Source organism: Hyalella azteca, unplaced genomic scaffold (genome assembly GCF_000764305.2).
Source record: "Hyalella azteca isolate HAZT.00-mixed unplaced genomic scaffold, Hazt_2.0.2 contig10999, whole genome shotgun sequence".
Taxonomy (NCBI): domain Eukaryota; kingdom Metazoa; phylum Arthropoda; class Malacostraca; order Amphipoda; family Hyalellidae; genus Hyalella; species Hyalella azteca.
This window is the reverse complement of record NW_025941012.1, coordinates 77,838-95,328: the sequence shown is the minus strand read 5'-3', so window position 1 is coordinate 95,328 and position 17,491 is coordinate 77,838. Positions and strand designations below refer to the sequence as shown.

Sequence of the window (17,491 nt, the reverse complement as noted above, 5' to 3'; positions counted from 1 at the left end):
TTATGTGTTGTGGAGATAGCATTGATTAAGTCTCTGACCTTCAATAAGCGGCATTTCGGGAAAACCCCAATTGTCGACCTGTTAGAATTCCGGCCTTTCGAAAATGCTATTCTCTGATCAGTAATTAAAGATGAAAGAGCCCCCAACTAATTAAAATGATATACATTTAAGCTCTGAACGAGACGATGTACTTTAATTTCTTATACTCTGGTATTTGCTCCCAAGAGAAAAAAATATCAGGAATTATTACTATTACTTTTATGAGAAGGTATAATAATGAAAATGTCGACTTGGTGCAAAAAATTTTCTATTCTTGTCAGTTGTGTATCTTGGTCGAAGGCTCTAATCTTCGAGTCTCTGTTCATATTATTAGAAAAGTGTGAGATTTCTGTTGTTTACGGTCAAAGGCCTGTGACTAGGTTTAATGATGTATATTCTATAATCTCTACTGAACTTTATTGTGTAAATGTCATGGCATTCAGTCAAAAGGAATTATTAATAATTGTATTTGGAACTGTATTGAACCTTTCCTAACCTCAAATTAATTGCCAGAGCCGCGTCAAGCGTGTTTGCTAGCGGTGTCCTATACCACGGATGACGATGAGCGATATTTAATGCTCGGAGGAATAGTTGTCTATAATGAATCAAATAAATATTTCTTCTTTCTTTCGACTAGTCGTGTAGCGTCAAGAGATTTTTTAACACCTGGGCGATAATGATTACCGAAACCTCCCCAGATTTTTCAGGCATCAAACCCATACTGACTTGAAAAATGTATTGAAAATCTCTCGCGGTAATGAAGTTTTAAAGAATAGAAATGAACGAGAAAATGAATTGTGATGGGCTTGGTTATGTACTTAGATCAAAATTAACGCGATGTTCATACGTTCTCAGCCAGTGGCAAACCTTGTTTTAATCCGTGCGTAAACTTTGAGCAAACTGGCCTAACTTGATCGGGATCCTCGACTTACTGAGGCGGTGATGCACTCCAGTGGCGAGGCAACAGAAGTGGCTGTCGTATGGTTAAAAATTAATTAAATTAGTAAATTAGTTTCTCTATTAATTGTAAAGTAAATTAATTAATTAGGACAGTAAATTAGTTTCTCTGTAGAAAACTCTGCCAGACGACATACTTACCATTCCATAGTTGTGTTGCGTCATTCTAGGGCAAAATTGGATTCTCTGACATTGAATCCACGAGGGATTCATCAATTTACAGTTGGTGCGAGCTCCCTAAGATTTTGCTAAGCCAGAATATTCTATCGCGCCTACTATAATCAATTCAAAATGATAAAATTTGTGCTAAACTTGCTAAAGATTCAACTGAAGTTAACGTATCTTGATGGATGACGCAATCCCAAAACGTGAACTAGGAGGTTTGGGAAATCGAAACCTACGGGTGTCAGCATGTTATTTTCATTATTTTGTCTGATTTTTCTTCATTAAAATTTGTAAAGTATTTAAAAAACTTATTCAGCCGTAAACTGAAATTAGCTCGGGTTTGGTGCAGCTAAATTGAGTCGAGCAAATTGAACGTCGCTCGAAAAACGCTCGACATTGTTTCAATAAAGTCGAGCGACCGTTGGCGACGCGAGAAAAGGTTGCTTACACATGCAAAAGCCTTCGCAATTTGCATGCAGACTGGAATTTGCTTTCCATTTGTCCACGCTCGACCAGTTAACTGATACAATGTGTCTCCATCGCAAGGAGTTGAATTAGTATATATATAATGAATTACAGTTCCGAAAGCTATTGGTTGGCTAACGGTGTAATATATTATATTTAGAATTACTAAATGTTATTTGCTTCATGGGGCAAGATAATACCAGCACAAGTCCTTCCAGTTCTTTCTCATTATTCCATTCTTTGAAAATCTTGCAGAAACTAAAATGCTGGTCGTAGTCTATTACGCATAATGAATTTCTGTATTCAACCCCTTAGTGTTTATTTTCCGGCATCCGTGAACACAAGGTTAGCTCACACTTCTTGCAGCTCAGCGGTGCATCCACTTCGCTGTTACTTGCTTGTGCGTCGGAAGCTCCATATATACAGCGAGCTCCTCCTACATCAATTATGTATCTGTTTTGTTCAGATATCGTCTGTTACTAGCTGCACTTAGGCTACTGCTCCCAACACCGTCACACGCTTACAATGGTAGCTAGCTTCTTTCATGTGGCAATTGCGTCGTATTTTAGGCAGAAATAGCGCGAGCGACGGAGGCGAAATTTCAATTTGGACCTACAGCTGGAAATGTCACCGGAGTTTTTAACTTGTGTCTTGCCTTACGCGCGCTGTGGCTGGTGTCGGTTTGGGCCAATTTTTTGTCCGAACTTTTCAGTGTGGATGGATGCGAAATTAAGTTTAGTTTTGTTGTTGAGCATTTTTAAGTGACTCTCAAGAACCATCAACAATATTTTCTTAAATTATGCTAATATTTAGTGCTGTTAGATACAAGTACATTTGAATTTTAGCTTGAATTCCAACATGTGCTGCGTGGTCTAGCCAGCATAGGCCTTGATCTTTTATAACGCGAATTGGTCGCTAACAATTGATCATACGGAACGTTCTATTGCGTTTTTTACAGGTATTTCGGGATCATTGTCTTGTTATATAATCATTACTGATTGCAGTTTGTTAATTCTGTGACCATGCAAAATTTAAAATATTGCTGCAGATGTGATTTTTTAAGAAAGGCGAAGAGAATATGTTGCCTTTATGCTTTTTTATCACTGGAAGAAACTCGCGTAACATTTGCATAAATTGCGGAATCCTAATTTCATTTGAATTTGGTTTAATATATATTAAGAGCATTTTCAGTCGCATGATCTTTTCTTTCGCAGAGGAATTATTTGGCTCCGATTCTCTACACTCGGAATGAAGAAGAAACCGCAGTTTTATAGTACCTAAAATAATTAATTAACGTAATTAGCGATCCTCATTTGACAATATATATTGAGCTAACTTTACGTCGCTCTCCTTGCAGCCAAGCAATTTCCTTTTCTAAATATACATAACTTCAGAAAATTATTGATTAGCGCGTGAACTACTACTATTTTGAATTTCTGCGAGATTTCACAGATATCTGAAGATTTCTTGAAGCCTTATCACGTAAGATTATGTGAATTTAGCATGTCACCACCTGGGGACTCAATCTTCTAATGCATTGAGACCTTGGTGAGAGGGGGGACTGAATCTTTCTCGGCTATCGGGACCGTGGGACTCTCTATCTTGCGCCTGCAAGTTCCACAATGAATAGACACGGTAGGCCCCTTGCGTGGAGACCAAAGCTGATGGCTAATAAGATGGACTCGAGCTTCCCAGGGGCCACTACTGCTAATCTTACGGGCCAAGTTTGTGTGATAAAGAATAATGAATGGTTTCTTGGTCATAATGTTTCATGCCGCCGCTCTCACCTAACTTATTCGCTCTTCAATGGCGGTTTTGTACAGGTGATGTAATAGCGCGCAGCTATTCAAATAACCTTAAATGTGCGTGCCCGAGCTTTGAAATTTATCTTGATCAGTCCTTACCTGAAAGATTGAGTCTGGGAAACCATGCTAGCAGCTTGCGCAACTTTCGTCGCATTGCCAAATATTCATGAACAATGCAGCTATGAGTGCTGTTAAAAATATTAATTGCATTGCGTGTATCCCAATTACTAGGATATTTTATTTTAGCTCAAATTTCGATGGAATATGTCCTCCTATAAAATGAAAATAGCGCACCGATGGCCATGCTACACACCGTCGGAGCGCTGTTTTTATTTTGATATTTTGCAACGCAATTTTTGATCCAGATGATTCAGTACAGCTTTTAATTTATCGACTTTCCTCGATTCTGGACTTCTTCTACCAACATGAATTTTCACGAAATATATTTGAATCGAGTCTATTTTTACTTCGTGTGTCATTTGAGGGTTTTATTTTCTGCGCTTTAATAATTAATCAGTTATTTATTAAATCATTCCTTATATAGGTGCTGCTTCTATGCCCACAATTATATATACATTAGTGACCCTTCGCTAGTTTTGGCATTAATACAATCAAGTAACAATTAATTACCAAATAATGTCATAATGGATTGAGCGATTCACTGTACAGCAAGTTTTATAAAATGAATTCATCGAATCAAATATAGAACTCAAGTATTAGTGACTTGTGCTTAACTTCTCCCTTTTTTATGCTCAACTTCTCCCTCAAAGTCCCTTTTTGCATTCTCATTTTGATGGGTCGAAAAGTTTTCCATCATTTAATAAAATGACATTTTTATCAATTGCCATTATTTTACAGGATGCAGCGCATACCGTTTATATAGTTCTTGGTTCCTAAGTATAGAGTTTCGGAGCCCCTCCATTACGGCGATTGCTCTTTTGGTGGCTTGACGTCGCCGGGCAAAATTCATGAGCCGAGTCACACGCTCCAGACTGAGTGGTGTCATTTAGCAGGGCATTCAGGGAGACTCGCGCTCCTCCTGCTACCCTCCAGCGGGAAATGTTTTCACGGAGGTGCACGTGTTGCAAATTCGAAGAAGTCTGTGTGACTCGGAGCTTATTTTTCCATTCTAATGCTCTATTGAGATTCAAGAATAATTTGAGTGAATAAATAAAGTGATTCAATTCAATCTTTTTCATGTTGTGTAAGACAAGTGTTCAGAGTGGGATTTTTCTGTTTCTGGAATAGGTTCATGAAATTCCGTTGATATCGTTTTTTTTAAATGAGCAATTCTTTTAATAAGCTTACATATAAATACATTTTCTGCCTGGGTAATTAACAAGTAAAAGATTATGTTCTAGCAGAATCTATCCATCCTGAAGAGGAAACTGAAGCTTGACATATCAAGTGCAGTCTGGTTGTCAGAAATTAGTTATGGAATAACATATCATAAGTTATTATAATATTTATCAAGTTTCACTCGTACGTCTCGTCAAAATTTTCAGGATAATCTTACTTTTGGCTGATATTTTCGCAAAGAATTCAATATTTACAATCAAAATGATTATGGGCATAGAGTTTAGCAGCGTTTTAGACGGCGCAACATTATCTCCAGAAACCAGTCTGTCTTCATGACATATGTTTCCCCACAATCTCGTCTCAACTTTCATAGTAAGTCTTCTCATATAAATTTTAAGGCTAAATGTAAAAGTTCCGTGTAATTTCAATCGGAACTTATTTGCAAATAGATAATTTTAAAATGTACATAAAACAAAGGAATCACGTTTAAAAAATAACTCATTTGAAAGCTTCTTGATGTACATCCTCTTCAAAGTCATTTTGCTTCACATTGTTTGTTTCTTTGATGAAGTTTGTTCTTTCTCGCCAGGTGTGTTGGCGCTCCGAGGTTCTAAAGAATGTCGGGCTGTGACAAATCTCAGTCGACAAACAATAATTGTTTGAATGTTAGTACACTTTGCATTTCTTAGGGTATAGCTGGTGTCTGTCAAAGGTGTTTTCATGAAGACTTTTCATCTACTTATCGTGCGCACTCATGAGCTTCAACTTTCTAGACATAAATGACTAGATTTATATAACTCTCAGAGGTGGGCAGTAGCGCGCTACATGTAGCGGCCGCTACTAGCGGCCGCTACATTTTCAGTCGCGGTAGCGGTAGCGGCGCTACATTTAAGCAATTGTAGTGGTAGCGGTAGCGCCCGCTACATTTAGAGCATGTAGCGGTAGCGGTAGCGGCCGCTACATTTCAAAGTAGCGCTGCCCAGCTCTGATAACTCGTAGAAATGAGTGGAGATTTATGTAACTCTTCACTCGTAGAAATGAGTGATGATTTTTATAACTCTTACTCATAGAAATGAGTGTAGATTTATATAACTCCTCACTCTTAAAAATGAGTTTAGATTTATATAACTCTACACTCATAGAAATGAGTGAGTCTAGTTATATAAATCTAGCTCGAATAGTAGTATAATTTAGGCCCTTATTTGGTCATCCTGTCTCGGTTAAGCCCATAAAAAAGGCGTATAGTTATTCGTCTGCTCTCTGCACGTGCTCTGGCTAAGAAAGAGGGTTACTATTTATATAATTCATTTGTATATACACTTCCATTCATTTTTCTAACTAAGGACTATGCTCATAAAACTGACATTTATAACTCTAAACCAGACGACGTATACGTATCAGACCAATTTATGTTTCTCGAATGAAATGCAGACGTTTTTTCTAGCACGTCCAAATATAATATACTCTTCTTCCCTGCATGAACTCTTCTTCCCTGCAATTATTTGTACAGAAAATGTTCATTTGTGTTACTACGATTTCACTGCATCAAATTTCCTACGTCCCTTAACCTGATGAACACTTATGCAATTATTCAATATTTGGTTGAAAATGTCTGTCCTATGTTGGTCACATCGACCCAAATCCCCTCCCTTAAGCCGCTAGCAGCGCTTTTGGTCTGACCCCGAAAAAAAACCCTTGAACTACGATAATCCAATACCGAAAATTTCAAAACGACGAAAGGCAAAATTTTAAATCCTTCGACACACAGCCAATCCCATTTCGTAGCTCAAACAAACCACAAATTGCAATAATGCGTTGGTTTGTTCACCATCAATTCAATAAATGATGATCGCTGGCCACCAATCGGCAAACGCAGAAGTGATATTTTGTCGTGGACCTAGCATTGTTTTTCTCTTTTATACTGCGGCGAACTTGTGCTGTCGATTGTACATCGGTTTATCGAGCGCCTCTGGGAAGAATTCCAGCAAAGGAACTTAATGGGAAGTTGCTTCGGTGCCTTATAAATCCGGTATTGAGTTATATATTTCAACGTGCAATAAACTCATTTTGAGCACCGACGGACATTCTAGATTCCTCACAGTATAGCAATTAATTGAGCGAACTTACCGGCTACGGTGATTTAACTATTACATAACGACGATTAATGTACCTTTTTTCTATCATTCCTGGGACCAGAGAAAAAAATATTTCGTGTTATATTGCGATGCTAGCCAGTGCATGTGAATTATAAAATCACTCATATTTCAAGCTTAGGTATGGTTGTCAAATGCATTCAAATTGGAAGTTTGCCTGATTTAGAGCTTCTAATCGTCAAAAAACAGCCTGACTCACAATAAGTCTTACTATTTTTCTACTTCCGTTATGTATAATTCAATGCCATCAACATTATTAATTCGTCATGAGTGAGCAGTTTTGCATTCATTTGTTTGTGAAGTGAAAAGGTTTTGTCTTCGATAAAAATATCTTCTTTTGGTCCCATAACTCATGTTCATTTTAAGAATTACTGGCATTAATTCTGGTCTGAGTATATCTCCTGCAAAGGAAAATTCGTTAAGTTGATAGTGGGCAGAAAACTTTGTTTTCTCTCATTAATTCATTAATCAATTCATAAAGGGCCGTAATCGATGCTTCCTAAGTGGAAAAGAGCATGCAAATATCGTGATCGATCGATATTTTATACTGGACTCGAGTAGGCCAAGTCGGTCTGTTTAATCCCATCACTTGTAGTCTTATCCTTAAACCCTAAAGCACCCATGGGCAGATTTCAAGTAAGTTGTTCTCCTTTCAAGTCGAGAGCGTGCGTAGCGTCGAGATCCATAAAACAGCGTAGCTACGAGCTCTTAAGCCAACACACTTCGATGGATGGAGAAAGGATCTGCTAACGTTACGATCTTGCCTAAGCTAATTACGATGGAATTAGATAAGTCTCGCCTTCCAGCCCTCGGGGAGCAGGATAGATTGAGTGCACAACGCTATATTGTAGCGAATGGGATGGTTCAGTTGCACTGCGTTGTTCTTGGCTGCTTTCTTCGCCTAATAACTTGTAGCTCATCGTGCTTTTTTCGCTGCACTGGACAATTAGTCTCTCAAACATAGAAAGCACTGTGGTTTTTATTAATAGAAATTGTTAGGCAGTTTGTTAGTCAGTCCAAGGAATTCTCGTTGCTCCGGATGGACATTTTTTTGCTGAAACTCCCCGTTTCAAGGAAACGTAATAATTCAGGTACTAATATATAATGTCTGTCTAGGGATTAACTAATCGATATACACCTTGTTAAGGGCCTAAGTAATATTTGACCCGTCTGTAACTGCACCGATTTTTATGCCTTCCTAAATAGATTTTTTCAAACGCCAAGTAAATCGAAGATTTACAGCCATGAACTGCTCTAGATGAAATTCCAACACACTCGATCATAGCGTTCCTAGGACAACTTTTATCTCGCCAAACAAGCAGTGAGTCTATATGAACTAAACTTTTATGCGGATGCAAGTTCGGGGGTAAAAATCATCTCTGATACCCGGATTTGCATGAAGCCAAATCTCCAGTTCTTGGCTCAATAAATATTTGATCGAAGGAGTTACTTTGATTTCTAATAAATTCAAAAAGTTTTTTCTCCTAGTATGAATTTTGATGAAACTTCATTCAATAACAACAACAATGGTGAGAGTAATTTGATTCAAAATTTCAGCAATCGATTAAATAGGTGCAAGCTCATGTAAAACTCCTGCCAGAAAATTAAATTGCAGTTACACAATTTCGCAGTGATATATTTTGTTACATTTTGGCTCTCTGTTAAAATATGTTAGAAGTTAATTATAGTTCAATGAAAATCGTTTGTTTGAAAGTTTCACATTGCCCATTTCCGCAAAATTGGTATCGACTTTGGTACCCTTTCATTTCTATCAAGTGATGATTTTGAAACATTTAAATTTTTTTGCAGCTTAATATTTCATTCCATAATTATAATTTCAACAAATTTAAAAGAATCTTGCTCATTAATTTGGCTGAACTACTGATTCTCAAATATAAAATGCCCGAGCAGCCCGACGTATCACTTCATATTAGATGAATTTTCCAGAGCGCTACAATAACTCATTGGTCGCTGTAAATAACATATGAATTCCTGAAATTTAGTTTCAAGCCATTTCCATTCAACAGTTTTACTGGCGCTCATATATTTTACTGATTGAATGTTTGGAAATGTAACGCGCTGCAGTATGTCAGTACTTCGATTTGGGTGGCATCGTTTGAAATCATTTCCATTAACTTTTTGTCGAATTATTAGAAAACTTTCTCCATAACCGCGATGAACTGGAATAAGCATAGCGTCGACCTCGTACGTGTGAGATCCATGTGAGGTGAGAATGTGCAGGAAACTAGCGGGCGAAAATTGTTTCCATTAATTGCAGATGAGGTCCATACCATACTTAATTAGATTCTCCTATTTGGTTGCTGCAATCTTGTGTTTCGATTACGAATATACGCATAATCAATATGAGAGTGAACATGATACTATCCTAAGAAAACGAAATTCTTTCGATTGATATAAACGTTGATTCAAAGTTATTATACTTTTAGATTTATACTTTTCCCAATCGCACGGTTTTCCACGCTTGACTGCTTCTCCAAGTTTGTTTGGCTGCGAAAAGCTCATTCGCGGACTGTTTACATTTCCACAAAAAGCTCCCTCTTTAATAATTTGCATTAATACATTCAAACTCGCAGTAGCCAGAATTCCTTTCAAACTCACCTGCAATTCGTACATGAACAAACAATCGTCATGTGGGAATTCGTCAGGTCACACACCATGGAAATTTGCCACTCTTTTTAAACATGTTTACCTCATCGCAAGCTCTCTGCAAGGGGTCCAGACTTTATCGTTACGCGTGCATTGCTCGCTATTTGTCATGTCTCTTGTACGGCTGCAGGTTTCCTGAGCTGTCGAGGTTTTATATTTCTTGAAATGAAGCGAGACTTGAAGAGGGGATGTCCTGCGATGCTCGATGTCTATGCGTAAAAATTCATGAAGATTACGACTGCGTCAGATGCTCAGTTATTAGAAACTTGTTCGTCTGAACTGTCGATAAATATTGCGATATAATGGAAGTATTTAGCTACGACGATGCGAATTACTGCATGCGGCCTGTAAGTTTCAAATGTTCATCACCGTTACAATACTTGTCTACCATTTCTTCAAATTAAAGATTCACATTGAAGCTATTGAGAGATTCATCTCAGAATCCTGCAAACTGTTCTGAATGGAATCGTGAGCGCAGTGCCGAGTTTCGAAGGCTTTATCTATCCATAATTTCTGTTTTTAATTTTCTAAATCAAACTCAATCGCATTTTTTATTCATGGAAATACATGTTCCTTTAATGTGCGAGCTTATTCACGCACTACAGCACATGTCTCGAGTCCTAGAAATTCCTGGTCCGAGTATATTTTCTATTTCGCTTTCACAATAAATTGATATCAATCAGCAGCAGGTGGAGCTTTCGTTGCGTGCAGTCTTGAGATTATTCTATGCTGGAATAAGCCTTGAAGTCAGATAAAGAATCTCGCTGCCATTGGCTGGTATTTATGGCACGAATGGGCCGGCGTGCCGCACTCGCCGCCAAAGATTTATTTGGCTTCTGTAATTTTCTTGGCTGAACTCAAATTAGATAAGGAGAGTTGAAGCTGTGCATCTCAGGAAGCCCCGGCAGATGTCATTAATCTGGAGCGCGACCTCACGTTAGAACGGCTCGTAATTTGCTCGCCTCCAAGATTCCCGACAAGTTTACAGCAGCACCAGCGAGCTCTGTAATCCAAGCCCCAAAATCGCTAGTCCAATAAAAAGCCTAAGTAACAATAATTGGAGTTTCCATTGCTATACTTGCTTGTACCCGGGCACGTTGCGGCAGCCAAGTACTAAGTGCAGGTGCAGGCATTGCGTCTAATGCAACCTCGGGAATTATCAAACGCCATGGCTGCCATTAAAGGTCATGATCATTTTAGCCGCACTATCCTCAGTTGTGGTTTCTTTATTATTCTTGTAATGATATCTGTAAGCCAAAACATCATCCTCTGCTGCGTGATGATCAAAAACCTGATGTGAAATAAGGACTTGCTGCAAATTGGCATCTCATGACTTTGATCCCGGAATCTTGGCGATGTTATTTAGAGCAAAATATTAAGTGAAAATTTTATTATCTGATGAAGAACCGTCATGCGGACCCCAATGAGAAAAACTGAAGGAAGATTTAATGCAAACTCACTTTCAAAGATTCTGAACCAAAGTCTAGAAACGAACCCGTGAGATAGCATGTTTAAAAGGAAAATCTAGTGGATCTCTCCTAAGTAATTTATAAGAAAATGCCAAGTCATTCCTCGGGTTCGGGTAAATTTCTATAAATTTTAACGTTGAAAACAATTATTCTTATATCTTGAGAGACTGAAAATAAATCTTCCTTTTTACTGATGTTGGGAGCACCTACAACTCTTAAGCGCGTTGATATTTTTTCAGGTAAAGCAACTATAAAAAAGTTCGTTACGTAAAAGTGTGATTATCATTAGGCAAAGGTGTGCACAATCGATTTTACGTAGCATTAATTTAATTTTTTTACTAGAACCAACGCTTTTCTAAGCGTGACTGTAATATGGATTCGCATCACAGCAGTTTTCATGAACACAAAAATATCCTTTGTATTGAATATGACGTGTCAAGCTTGCCTTTACGCGGGTTTTCCTGACGCCAGTTACTTTGGACAGCAAAAGATGCCATATTAATGGATGTCTTTTTCTTCCTCGTCACCGGTAATGCTGTGGACTTGTGCATGCATTCTAAATTGGACAGAAACGAATCGTTTTCTGTCACTGTATTTACACACAAGTTTTTTACCCATACCGCAGATCATGAAGGATGACGACGGTCAGGGAGAGTCTTTGGTCTTCTCTTTAATGCTTTCTTGGGGCGAATTTATGCTAAACCAAGGGCGAGCGGCAAATTGTGAAGGCAAGCGTGATAGCAATATTTTGAAGAACAGGAAGCCGTTTTTCTTGCCCGAGTGAAAATTTACATTCATTGCTCGGGGCTCGAGAGGAACCCGATAAGGAATCCCGAGTTTCTCGAAACCTGAGCAAAGGGCCGTGTAACGGGAGATGCATGATGGAGTGAATAGCTCATGGCCGCAAGGTAAAATTAGTTGGAGGTAATTCTATTATTTGAAAATAATTTTCAAATGATAATACAATTAGTTCTAAAAGTAACTTTTACCCCATATCCAGAAATAGGTTACAAAACCAGATTAAGTAATTTTCTGTGAATCATGTTTTTGGCATCGATTCGATTATATTAAAATTGTATATTTAAATATTAATGATTTAAATTCAGAGTGATCTAATTTTTCTTGGTGTGCTTTAAAAATGTTATGCGTGTTATCCTGGGTGAGCACTTGAAATGGAATTAATTATTTTGACATGGTTTTTTATGCGAAGACTCCGCAGCGTGTTGCTGATGATACCTTTTATAAGGCCTTCAAGTTCATTTTCATAGTTGATTATTTTTATCTCGCCAATAATTCAAACAAAATGTGGGGTAAAGTCAAAATAGGATGATAGATACATTTATTACTCATGATGCAGGTATATATATATGATGTTTGAACTTTCAGTATCTGCTAGCCGGACATCGAAGTAAAATATTTTCAAATTGAAATTTACCACAGCAAAGCCATGATGTTCTTGTGATGAATTCGAAGTCGTGCCTCAAATGTTCCTTTTGTTAACGAGTTCAGAAAAACATCAAATTTTCTGGTGTATTTCCCTGTTACTTTTGATTTTGTGCTTGAATATGCAGATCTATGGGCGGACAAAAAGTGATTTATATAAAAACTAAATTTTACAGTTTTATCTCTTGAAATAATTATAAAATCAGTAATTTAATTCGTATTGTATAATTGAAATTTCTTTCCATTATATGTATTTTCTCTAAAATCAGTGCAGGGACACGTTTATAACAATTTGCAAAATCCCAGTGCCTCCATAATGCAATAACTGAAACTTTTATTTCAGTTTCAACTTTGTAATTTTCTAATGCAGCTGACATTCACTCAGTAGCTCAAAAACTTGGAACTTTTTCGGCCAACACTCTGCTGTGCAATTTAAATTTTCGCCCTAATGTCATAATTGGCTTGCGGATAAACTTCCACTGAGTTCGGCCAGCTACATTCGCAAAAAATACTCATTTGACAGAAATCGGATTCAAACAGCGTAATCAATGGAAAGAAAACAAGACAAGCTTCAATTGTTTTAGCCTGTTGTTTTAAGTTGTATGGGAAATAATAGATTTAAAAAATCGACTCTATATACGATTTCATTTATTTTCTTCAAGGCATTGTGTTTATAAACTTTATCGAAATCGTAGAAAATAAAATCATATACAAATTTATCTCGTCAAGAGGTAGAAACAAAAACAATTCCTAGTCTAGCAGGCAGATGCTGGTAGTAATGGGTATTTTAACGGCAGCATTACATGATATCCCTGAATTTAGGAGTAATTAATAGTCGTCTTTCCCTGAGAGATTGCTCCATTTATGAAAACTTTGATGTGTCAATCATTTCAATTCCCATAATTTATGTTTGGCCTACTTGAAATATAGCAGCTCTGCATGGCAATCGATTTCATATTTTAGCCCAAATCGTGCTGATCCCTAAATTATAATTCGCTCCGCATGTTTCAATGCTGGCATATAATTTTGCTGAACATCCTCAACATCTAGCAATAATTCAGCATTTATTATCAAAGGGCATTGATGAGTCTTTTTGAAGCTCGTCAACGCGCAAAGAGAGAAAACGAAGATTTGAAACAACTCATGATTTAAATCTGCAAAATTTAAGCTGCCACAGCTGCCACCGCTAAGCATTCAACCTTGGTGTCATAACCACCCACATGCACCGTAAGTTTTATTTGGGTAACGACCTTAATTGCAGGTTGTCTGGTATCAGCCATACTGCTCTGTGATTTATTCAATGATTTGCGTGACTTTGGTGTGACCAGCCCAACTTCTGGTCGGTCGTTCTCCCGTCTTCTGAACTCTGGCACACGCGATCGCGACCTCCGGGCTTCGCTTCTGCATCGATCGCAATGCCGTTGTTTTGAACACAGGCGTGTGAAGCCCGTGGATTATGCAGAAGAGAAACGAGATCAACATTCATACTAAACAATAGCATCACAATGTCTTCGAAATAAGAATATAGCAGTGAATCTTTTTTTCGCTTGTAAGGGTAGATTGTTACACTCAATGAAAAGATAGATATATTTGAATGAAGAGATTGAAGCCTTGAAGTCAGATATAGATATAAATCTAGCGAAAATAGATTATTTTGAAATGAGATTTATAAGAAATAAATCTTATTTCAAAGTCTATATGAAAATTACCACCAGTCTTCCCATTCCGACTTAAACTTTTCTATTTGCCCTAATTCGAGTCGTATTGTAGCCGTTATAAATGGGACGTATATAAATCTGCCTCGCAGTAGAAGAATGAGACGGTATGCGAATATGCAGGGTTAGCTCGTTGAAGTAAAGCAAAGCTTTGAAACCAATTACAAAATGTGCGAATGGAAACGCAATTTTGTATGAAGGAAGACACGATTTGTTTTCAGGCTATTATACTTGCATTCTCTAATGGTTTAAATATATACGTTTTTCAATGTAAATAAAATAAATTTTAGACTATACGCAAATTTTTGTTGAACGAAAACTTAATGGACGAAATTGGTTTATTGCGAAGCAATTTCTTATCATTTCTGACGCAATCAACAGCAGAATTTATTTTTCTTCCTTTGTAATAAATTAGGGTTCATAATTTGCTTTCTATTCTTCGTGGCTTCAATGATAAATTCTAAAAGAACATGATTTTCGAGTGTTTATTGAAATTTACCAGCTAAACTATGTCCTTTCGGGTGTTCTCAAAATCTCAGGAAATGTGGAGAATTTAGTGAAAATTGAACTAGTCTTCATAGCAACTGAGCTGTAAGGGCGTGACTCTCAACTTTATGACACAGTTCAATCTCATGGCACAATTTAATCTCAATCTTATTTTATGGATATCTAATGTGGCGTGAAAGCTTCGATTGAGACTCGCAACTCCTTCGATTTTGGGCCACACAAACTTCTGGGTTGGAAATGAATATTGTTGAAGTAAAGCAGATATCTATGTTCCTGCATTGATATAGCGTGCAGAACAGCCAGATTTTTCTTGGAATTTTTATCTCGGGACACGGTAAATTGAAATTATGCTATATGAATTAATATAAATTGTCTTTCTGGTCAATCTCTAATGTGCCGGATCAAGGAGACCAGTGAGATCAAGGATTGGAGATCAAGTGAATGTTAGAGAATCAATGCTTTATAGCTGAGTTATTTTCCTATTGAAATCAAGGTTGTAATTATTTTCCGGTATAACTCGTTTAGAAATTCTTTGTATAGGTAGGAATATTCTGCATGTGTACGAGGATTTGCAACCATTGTAAGGATTATTATTATATAAATGATAATTTTAACAAAAATGATATGACAAATTACGAATCTCGATGCGGTATAGTTTTATAAATTTTCAGCTAGGCTGATGTTATTGATATGCAAGTTGTTGAATTTCAATTTTGGGTTCTCACATTTAGTTTATAGTATCCACGTCTGAAAAGCGGGTCGAATTAAATCAACGATGGTTAAATTTTAGGGAAAAACACACTCTTTTATCAGGCTTTTGTTAAAAAATTTGATTTCACTTTGATGCGAAGCATTTTTTTACAAAATATTTCATCTGTTCACTGAAAATCTAGTATTGATTATTGTGTTGATCGCATTGAATAGCGAGACCAGACTGATTTGAAATGCTCGCGACTCTAATACGGTTCAATTATTTGGCTGACGAAATTTGAACTTTCTGTGAAGTTAACCCTGATTTAATGGCCATGAGCCTTGACTGATGAACTTTCAGCCAAACGAAGATTCATGCAGAATCAAGAACACAACAATAATATTTATGTCAAGTTAATATGTCATGGATCAAAGCGGCTGAACCTGTTAATGGCAAATTTTTTCCATAATTTGTAAACGATTTACTCGAATTTGCCTGATATAATACGGTCAACAAATCCTAACTAAATTATTGACATCTTTGAATTCCATTAACAAAATTACATTAATTATGACAACGCAATTAATATTACGACACCTATTCTTTTAATGAATTTATCGTTACTTATAAAGGTACTCGTATTGGAATTGTTCCATGAAAAAGTGGTCCAATCAAATGAAAATTAATCGCATTCAAAAGCACCTTGCGAAACATGTGTTATAGTGCTTTGCTTCTAACGATCTCATCACGATCACTTGTTTACGACCCCTGCTGCGATAATATCGCAGTGAGCCGTCGTAACGGCGATAACTTTCTGGAGCGTGTCTTGATGCCTAAATTGATACGCACTTGCGGACGACGCCTGATTGTATAGTAAATGAAGTGGAACCATACCTGCTTGCTGGGTTCTATAGCCACGTCTTCATCATTTAGACGTTTATTAACGAAGTTGCTCGCGAGATTCGACGCGTCGATAGGGTTAACTGCAACGAACTTTGCTGAAATTTGGCCATGTATTTCCTTCCATTTAAAGTTTCTGATTGCAGAATATGGGAAATTTCATAGTTTTATTTTTAGTTTTCAACGAAATACCGAATTGAGGATGTTATCGTAGGGAACAAAATGCGTACATTTCATTATTTCGTGGTAATTAAGGAGTGTTTATTCATTCTATTGCATATAGTAGCATTTTTTATGCTTCAAGAATGTCCTGTCTGGAATTTCATTTAACGCTTCTCGAAATAAATTCAATAGGATAACTGATTTTGCGGTGAATATCGTCTAGCATTTCGCGTGATTTATATTCAAATTCGAGTTCATATAACTTAAAAATTTTCAGTTTTGTTAAGATTGTCAGTTTTGTTAAGATTTCATACTGGGCGTTTGATACTCGCTCAATTCGCACTCTCATGGAAGAAATTTAGATTATGTTCCCCAAGAACAATTTTGGGTCGATATTCCTGGTCTTTGATATCGGCGCCATAATCAAGGATGCCAGAGACTCTATTTTGGGCAGGCTTAAACCGCTCAGCTTGTTAGTGTTCTTTTCTGCCAAGTGTGACTTTAATCAGGGATTCTAATGAGTTTCGAGCCCACATTTTGTGACGCACTTAATTCGTCGCAAAGCTGATTGCGTGATCGAGGCGTTCAGAAGCTCATGAATAACTCTACTTGAGCTGTTATCTTGGAACATATACAAATATTGACGCCGACCAACTGCACATTGGATTCGTTTCACTGAAAGTTCACGTGCAGCGTATAAATTAACCTAATATGAACGATATCCAAGATAGGACGTGGCACCTCATCAATTCATCACGTAAATAATGTGCATGAAAATTCTGTGCTAATTGAGGCACTGCAATAGGCTGATGGAAAAACACACTCGCAACGTGAGATTCACAGAATTTTGTTTCCGGCGAAATAAATTTCGTTTTAGTTTCAGCTCATTGTTGTAATTCTGCTTAAAATAAAAGAAACAATTTATCTGGAACGCCGAAGCAGATCAAAGATAGTGTTCCCCAGTTTTATCAGCGTTATTGATATTGTTGTTTGTAAATAAAGTTATTTTAACAGCGTCATTGATATTGTTTGTAACTAGAGTAATTTATTTTAG

At 37.1% G+C, this 17,491-nt stretch overlaps 1 protein-coding gene across 2 annotated transcripts in view; it reads left to right on the top strand.

Moving 5' to 3' along the window:
• Window positions 1-17,491, top strand: part of LOC108665284 — a 104,940-nt gene that overhangs the window by 33,413 nt on the left and 54,036 nt on the right. The gene's annotated exons all lie outside the window — the stretch shown is intronic.